Source organism: Macrobrachium nipponense, chromosome 16 (assembly GCF_015104395.2).
Source record: "Macrobrachium nipponense isolate FS-2020 chromosome 16, ASM1510439v2, whole genome shotgun sequence".
NCBI classification, from domain to species: Eukaryota; Metazoa; Arthropoda; class Malacostraca; order Decapoda; family Palaemonidae; genus Macrobrachium; species Macrobrachium nipponense.
Genome location: NC_087209.1, coordinates 6,754,374 through 6,763,087, shown reverse-complemented (window position 1 = coordinate 6,763,087; position 8,714 = coordinate 6,754,374).

The window sequence follows — 8,714 nt, the reverse complement described above, 5'->3', positions numbered from 1 at the left end:
TATAATAAATAAATATAAGATATTATATTATATTATATATAATATATATATATATGAATATACTAAGATATATATGTATGTGGTGTGTATGTCATGTATGTATGCATGTATTACTGAATTCACGAAAAGTTTGGAAGTGAATAAATGCATAAAATAAAGGTAATACAAACATTAATTATTCACATGTACCTTTCATAACAAACCCTTTCCCCATCCCACTCCACCCTTCTATCTCACCCCACTTTCACCCCTCCTCTCCCATCTCCCCACTCTCCCCATACCCCAGCCCCTACCCCCCCACGCCCATCTTCGTCAAATTACGGAGTTCACCGAAAAAGCCAACTATTTGCCCTTATCAAGTAGCGTTGAGTTTTTGTGGGCTCTTCATTCCTCCCCCGCTCTCCCGGACTGGAAAATGCACCAAACGAATTTCGGAAGGACCCGGGTCAATTCTTTCCAGCGTAGTAATGTTCGTTTGCCCCCCAATGTGCTGACGAGATGGGAGTTAGCAACAACGAGCGGAAGTTGCAATTTGCGATTGGTGGGGGCGCGGGGTTGGGAGGGCGGGGAAGGTGGGGGATGGGGACAGGGGGGGGGGGGGGGGGGGGAGGGTAGACGCAGAAGACGTAGCAGCGGTGGGAATTGGAGAATTCCGAGATTCCAGTTTATCTTGACAAATACGATGACGAGGAAGAGTGGAGTTGGTTGGGGACTGACTCTCTCTCCTTCTCTCTACTCCCTCGCTCTCCTCTCTCTCTCTTCTCTCTCTCTCTCCATTTATAAAGATATTAAATTAAAACTAATTTGATATTTGCAATTGGCCGTGATGTAATCTCTCTCTCTCTCTCCTCTATTTTGTGCTATTATTCAAATCAAATGTTTGGAAATTTACCTTTGATGTGGTATAGTTTTATCTCGCTCTTCTATCTCTCTCTCTCTCTCTCCTCTCTCACTCTATCTACTTCTTGTTGTAGTTCAAAATAACGTTTCAATTTGAAATTGCCTTGATATGATGTATATACAGAACATGTTTAAAGTCGTAAAAACGATTTTAAAATTTTTGTTTCGAAATATCTTTAACATTATTATTATTAATTATTATTATTCATTATTATTATTATTATTTTATTATTGATTATCTTATTAATTATTAGTTATTATTTATTCTTTTCTTGCCATTTCAACATTTCACATCGCCCCCGACGTACCAATATCCATTGTTAATAAACTGTTTCCACAAATGAAAACTAAAACAAAAGACCAAGGAGAAATAATATTTAATATGCTTTTATATAAAACGCTTATTGTTAATTTTAACTTTCATTAAACCTTAATCGTTTTACACCTTCAAAGAAAAAAGCCAGTAAATTCGTTGTGAAGTGATTTTCCCCAACTTCGTCATGCAAAAGACCCGACGTTAATTTTCTTCTCTCTATCTCTCTCTCCTCTCCCCCCCCCCCCCCTCTCTCATCAATTAACAGAATGCTTGCTTGTTTGGTTAAGTTGATCGATTGGTCTTTGTTTTTTTTTATCATCATGGAAATACGTATTTATTAAATCTCTTTGGAATAATTTGAATTGAAATTACTTATATATTGTTTAAACATTTCGCTAGCCATGCATTTATTATAGTTTAATAACTAATATAGATAACATATATAATACGATAGATTACAGTACCAAGGCATTGGTACTTTCTGACAAACACTTATATGTTTTTCAAGGCCTTTCATCTCCCAGTTATTATTAATCACCCAGACATGATAGTTATTCGGCCTTGCAAGTTAAACAACAAAACTCTTCCATCGATTCTTACCCTCCCGCCACCCCCTCCACCCCCTTCCCCTCCCTCCCCTTCGCCGGAAGCAATTCCCTCTTACCCACGCCTTTCTCATCCATCAAGGGAAGGACAGGAAGGGTCGGTACTTGGCCATATAATGGATGATAAGAATTAAAACAGTGGCAATTCAGTTTTTTCAGACGCGGCCAATCACTCGAGTGCCAACTGCTATAATCCGATACGATTATTACCGTTCATTTAAAGTCGTGTTGTCATCAACGAGAGACAAGAGCGGAATATACATCCAACCCCCCTTCCCCCACTCCTTTATTTCCCCCCCCCCACCCCCAACGCTCCCATAAACCCCCTTTCTTGACTCCACCTACTAATAGATACCCACAAAAGTCAAGGTCATGTCGGTTTATTGGGCCCACTGTTGGGAAAATACCTACTAGGTCGCTTTCACAAACAATTCTTAAATTCTTTATATCTCCCCTTCCCTTCCCTCTCCCTTTTTATCCCCTTTTTCTTTTTAATATTACTTGTTTTTTTGTTCGTCTTTTTAACTTTTCATATTTTCTTTTTATTTTGGTATAAAGATTGACATACATAATAGTTATATGCAGCGTCATTGAATGGTGAAAACGTCTAATATTATTTGGTACCAAATGTTGCTAGATAATTGGATGACTTGAAGTATATATAACATATAAACTATAATATTATATCATAATATATAATTATATATAACTATCAATGACACAAAAATAAGCTTTCACCTAGGAGGAAATAATATTTCAATTCCCGTCTAAACATTAATCTTTTAAAACTAAATGTGGGATTGTAACTAATTTTTATTGTTCTTGATTGGTACGGAAACTAAACTTTATGGTTCAAGTTTCGTGACCATGAACAAATCGAAAGGCTGTGGTGGAAAACTTTCTTTTAAAGGGTTAAGAAGTGTAAAGACTAAAGAGGGGATATTTTAGAAACTTCTAATAGTTGTAGTTTCAGAGAATTATTGTAACTCGCTCTCTCTACTCTCTCTCTCTATATCTCTCTCTTCAATTAAAAAAAAATTATTTTTATCTTTAAAAAAAGAATTTTTTATTCTCTACTCCTCTCTCTCTCTCTCTATCCTTTCCTCTCTCTTTTCTCGCTTATCTCTCTCTCTCTCTCTCTTTTGAAAATAAGCACTTTTTTTTATTTCTTTCTTTAAAAAAATGTTTTTATTTTTATCTCTGTTTAACAAAAAACGAAATTATTTATCTTATTTTCTATAAAAAGACTCTCTCTTGTTTCTTTCTTCTCTCTCTCTCACTATCTCTAAAAGAGAGTCATTTTATATTTATCTCACCCCTATCTCTCTCTCTCTCCTTTTAAAAAAAACTTTTTATTTTTATTCTGTCTCTCTATATCTCTCTTATTAAAACAAAAAACAAAAAAAAAAATACTTTTTTAAACTCTCTCTCTCTCTCCTCTCTCTCCTCTATCCTCTTACTCTATCTCTCCTCTCTCTCTCTCGCTTTTGTTCACTGTTTGTTTGGTGGTACACCCTACCCCCCTCCACAAAAAACAAAAATTTCCAGCTAAACGGAAATTACACAGGTTTTAAATCAGGTGCTTACGTTTCGAACTTATCCACGGGGAGCCAATATGCTACGTCCTTTATTAGCATATTTTCTTCTTCTTTCCTTCTTCTTCTTCTTTCTTTTCTTTTTATTCTTCTTTCTTCTTCTTTCCTTATTCCAATAATGATCAAACGCTCTTCAACCTTTCCTTTTGGTCACCTATTGCATTCTTCGGTCCCGGATGCCAGTTGTGACCTCCGTTATTTTTATTACAGTGGATGTGTGTGTGAGAGAGAGAAGAGAGAGAATGTATGCATTGTTATTTCCCAGTGGAGCTTTCAGCATTGATTATTCGCATCAAGCATCGGTCTTCCCTATAGACCTCTCATCGAAACTGTGGGATTCCATTTTTTTTTTTTTTTGCGCTTTCGTTATTCTTGTAAAAATGTTCTTAAGGAAGTGAAAAATACTATATATATATAATATACTATTCTATCTCTAATATATATATAATTATCATATATATATATTATATAGATTAAATTATATATATCGATATCATATATATAATACATATTATTGACAAAAGTGCCAAGTATCTGGTTAACTTATCACTATTACCATTCATTAATTGTCAACCTCACAAAAGCCAGACACCTGAAACCCTCCCTCATCAAAGCAGGGTACTAAACGACTGAATACTCTAAAGGCAACAGTGATTCCCTTAAACAATAACTTACCAGTATTGCAGAAAATCAGACGAAGTTCATCAAAACCAAAAAAGGTGTGAGGTAATATTTTAAGTAATTTAAAATTAATCAAAGGGGCATGCAACTCCATCAACAACTGTTTAAAAAGTCTAAGTATTTCCCTGATTCAGAAGTATAAGGTACTTCCCATGGTTCTTAAGTCACTTGCAAGTTAATTGAAGGACAAAAACAGATCTAACTTAACCACTATGTTTCTACCTAACATCAATATAATCAAATGCACAAAATATTACTGGTTAGAAATGAAAAAACACTTATTTGAAAATTTTTAAATACAAAAATCTTATTATTTAAACTCAAAATTTAGAAGTAAAATTCACAATATCAGGGGAAATTAACTGCTTACTTGAAAACGAAGTACAGTTTAATTAATTATTGAATCAATAAGGTAAAATTAAATCCCCCAAAAATTAATTTTCAAAAAACAAAATTCAAGAAAATAAAATTAATTCAATTCAAAATTCAAAAAGTGGGGTTAAGCAATAAATCGAAAATTTGCAAATTAATTCTCAAGTTGCTAAACAAAAATAATAAAACTTGGAAAAAATTCTAAGTAAATGCAAATTAATTCACCAAGTGTTTTAAATTTAATTAAATGCCGCCAATGATTAAGCAATGAAAAGTAACTAAGTTAATCTTAAATGTGAATGCAAATGAAAACCAAAGACAAAATGCGGAAAATACCAAAATTGCAAAAAGTTATAATCACACAGGAATATTAAAATAGGAAAACATACATTTCAATAAGAAAATGAATTAAATGCAATAAAAACAAACACCAAAACACAAAAACTTTGCAATTTGTAAAAAAATGTAAAAGTTCACTAAAACCAGCGTATCTATTTAGAATATTGAATTTTTTACCAAACCACTGTTACTATTAGGTTATTACAGTTTTTACCAAACCTTTGTAACAACCATCCAGCTTATTAGTTGAAATTAGTTGCGACTAATAAAAAATATAACAACCCACTGTTACCTTGTTGGTATAACCAAATTTCGCTTTCTTTGCTGCAGGCTTGTTTCCCACAACTTTCACAAAAACCAAGCGGCCGTTACACAAACAACTGTTTTTGTTCAGAATCCTACAAAAAAATACTAGACAATACTAAATAAAACTATTAAGAAATATTCAAATCCGAAATCTAAAAAAGTTACAAGTGGGACCATTCAGTAAGTACGAAATCGTTTACGTTACTTCAAAATTCAAAAGTGACTATGCGATGAACGAGAGAGAGAGAGAGACGGAAATGAGAGAGAGAGATGAGAGAGAAGAGAAGAGAGAGGAAGGAGAGAGAGAGAGATATTGAACGCCTCCGTAGTTCTAAGATGTAATGAATAAAACTTCTCCCTTACGGAAGCTGGATCATGGAGATGACACAACAAAACGTTTTGGGACACAATTCTATTCAGAAGCTTCCATTATGATGCAACCTTTGACATACAAAATGTGAAATATGACACGTGGCATTAGGCCAAAAAGGGACAGACGGTACGAGACCAGTATACATTCAATGTCGAGCGATAACTTAAGACGGACATGTTTTTAAAAACGCAAAAACGAAGACTTGAGCTCCCCTTAATCTCCCGAGGAGATGGAAAAGTTACTGAAACAATTCTAGCTTCCTGAACGGACAAAAGTAATTCTCATCTCTTTTACTTACATTCTACGTTATATAGTTTCTTTTACAATACGGTAATGCCAGGAAATCCTGAACAAACACATTTTAAACATCCTATCTCTATGCTATATAGGGAATCTGAAAAAATTTTGCCAAAACTTACTTACCACAAAATATTTTATACAGTCAAAGAGGGGATATGTGCATTTTGACAGTGGCAAATATTAATAATATATATATTATTACTTATATATATAATATATCTAATATATAAATATTAATATAATAATATAATATGTACAGACGGCCAACAAAAGGAATTGGCGTAGTTTCTTTTTAATTCATTGTTCGTTATGGAAACTATTTGCCATATGCAGGTGCCAGAATATTTACTTTACAATAAATTAACCATTTACCTTTCAAAGGTGCGCTATACTTGAAATAAATGACCATTAGAAACTGGGTTAGACTTATTCAACGTTTATATGAAAGATTAATTAGTTTGCAAAAAAGTAAGGAAAATAAAAAATATAACCGATGGTCACGATTTATAATTTTATTTTCAAAACTCTAGCTTCGTTAACAGCATTCCGAAGATTTTTGAAGTTGGGCTTTTGCTGCCGCTAGAGTCTTGACCTCAAACGTTATCGTACTGCAACTGAAGTGTTGTTCATTTCGTACTCCTAGGAGCCCGATAAATAAAGACATCAAGGCGTTAACAAAAAATTCTTGAAAACGAGTGTTTAGTTAAAACAAATAATTTTGTCATTTGATCAATAAAATAATAATTTGCATGGACACGTCTTTAGTGGGCCTAAATTGGGGACTTCTGATTTTTCCCACTATGATAAGCTTAGGTCCTATTTTCAGCAGCAACTACTCTCTCCGGATTACGTAATATTAACTGAATAAATTTAAATCGACAATAATATAGATATATAAATATTATACTATTATATATATATATATATATATTATATATATATTAATATAATATAAATCTGCATTTATTTGACTATTCCCCAGTTATTCTTGGTTTTATTAAGCCATGTTTCGCCATTTCTTCCCTATATCCTTTTTTTAAATAATTGACTTAACATAATTAACTCCAGACCTAGCTATTCAAAGTCCAAAAAGCAATTATTTAAAAAATCAAAAATCGGAAATAATAATTCTTCTTATTTTTATCGAATTCCTTGCATACCTTCATCCTGTTCATTTGGGACACCTTGGGAAAGCTGTGGGAGGTCAAAACTGACGCAATACATTAACGAAAGGCTTACTTTTCCTTAAAAAGCATTTCTTGAGGAGTGATCTTTCTGTAGCTATTCATTCTTCGAAATAGAAATTAATTCAATTCAAATTAGTTCACATGTATAACTAACTAGACCTACTTACATAAGCCATATTATAAGCAGCTGAAAAAGAATAAGGAAAATAGGAAAAGGTGACGTGTTCTGTTTAAGTCTTATTTCATGTTTTTTTTGTTTTTTCTTCTCCAAGAAAAAACCTACTGCTTTAATCAAGGGATCGATCTTTGACCGGCTAAACAGGGTGAACAACCGAGGGTATGCACAACCATTTTGTGGAATGGAAAAGATAAAGTTGTTTCTTTGAACAGAAAATGTTTTACAAAACATGTTTATTAAGGCGGGTCCGTTGTCGGTGCGGGGAATTTTAAAAATAACGTTTATCATTAGTGATGCTTTCACGAGGTGGAGTTTCGTAGTGAGAAGTCGGATCTAGTCGCTGAGATGTAGAAGAGAGCGGAGCGGAGGTGGCTTATAGGAGTGATGGAAGGATTAGCCGATGTAGTAAAGTATCTCCCAATAAAATGTATTCTTTAGGTTTTGAAGAAGAAAAAAATGCATGCATCATTGAAACCGTGTCCCGTCCCTATCCGTAGGTAATCACTGGCCACCGATAAAAAAAAAGAAAAAAAGTAAGCCTAACTGAATCTCTCATCCATCAAAGATAAGTTTGCTTATTCATTAGACAACTATCAGACTTCAAGTGTAGATTTAAAAATCTCTTCCTCTCCATCTAAAGTATTCATCAGACACCAGTCATAAGCGTAAAGCTAGTTATGATCCCTGGTTCAGCAATGTCGTGACGAGGCACTAGAATTCAAGTTCACAAATGAATGTTGCTCAGCAACATTTTCACTACTGTATTGTCTTGCTCTCATGTGGTGCTTCGAGGTATTCCACCTCTAGGCCCATGTTCTAAACTTTGCCGTCCTTTAAACAATTTTATTCATCTATGTATGATTCTCTCCGGTTATTAAGCTTTCTTGATATCTCTCCAACAGAAACTTGCACCGAATGCAGTGCAATAATTCTCTCGCTCATCGAAGGATGTTTCTTAGACCGATAAATGACACATTGACATTAGATACCCGTGCACATAACATCAAAAGCAAATAGAGTGAGGTCGCCTAGTTCACATTGTTAAGATATCGGTTTTTTTTTCTTTTTGTTTTTAAATTTGATAGCATTTTGTGAGATTCCAATGTTTTCTGTAAAATTTAACAAATGGAATAGTTCAACTACCTTCAACTTAATATTGAAATGATAATTTAAGGACTATGTTTATGTGATACTACTAGTGATAGGTGTCTCCTATCTATTTGGTAATGCATATCTATGGTTGTGATATGACGTTTTGTTTTTTTATCACTTCGTTTCGTTCACGTCAATTTTGCTATATGGAAAATAGTTTTTACACAATAACATAACATAATGTTCTAAAGATATCAGTGACTGTTTTAATGTCTTACACATGATTTCATCCATCTTGAAAAGAAAAATAGATAAATAAGGCATGAATCGTGCGTCAGGCAGGTGAACGAAAAATGTTATGAAACTCGCCACGAGTTTTTTGGCCGACAGTACTATATATATATTATCATAATGAAAATAAATCAAATTAGATATGTACATATGAATGTATTTTTAGAAACATATGTTAA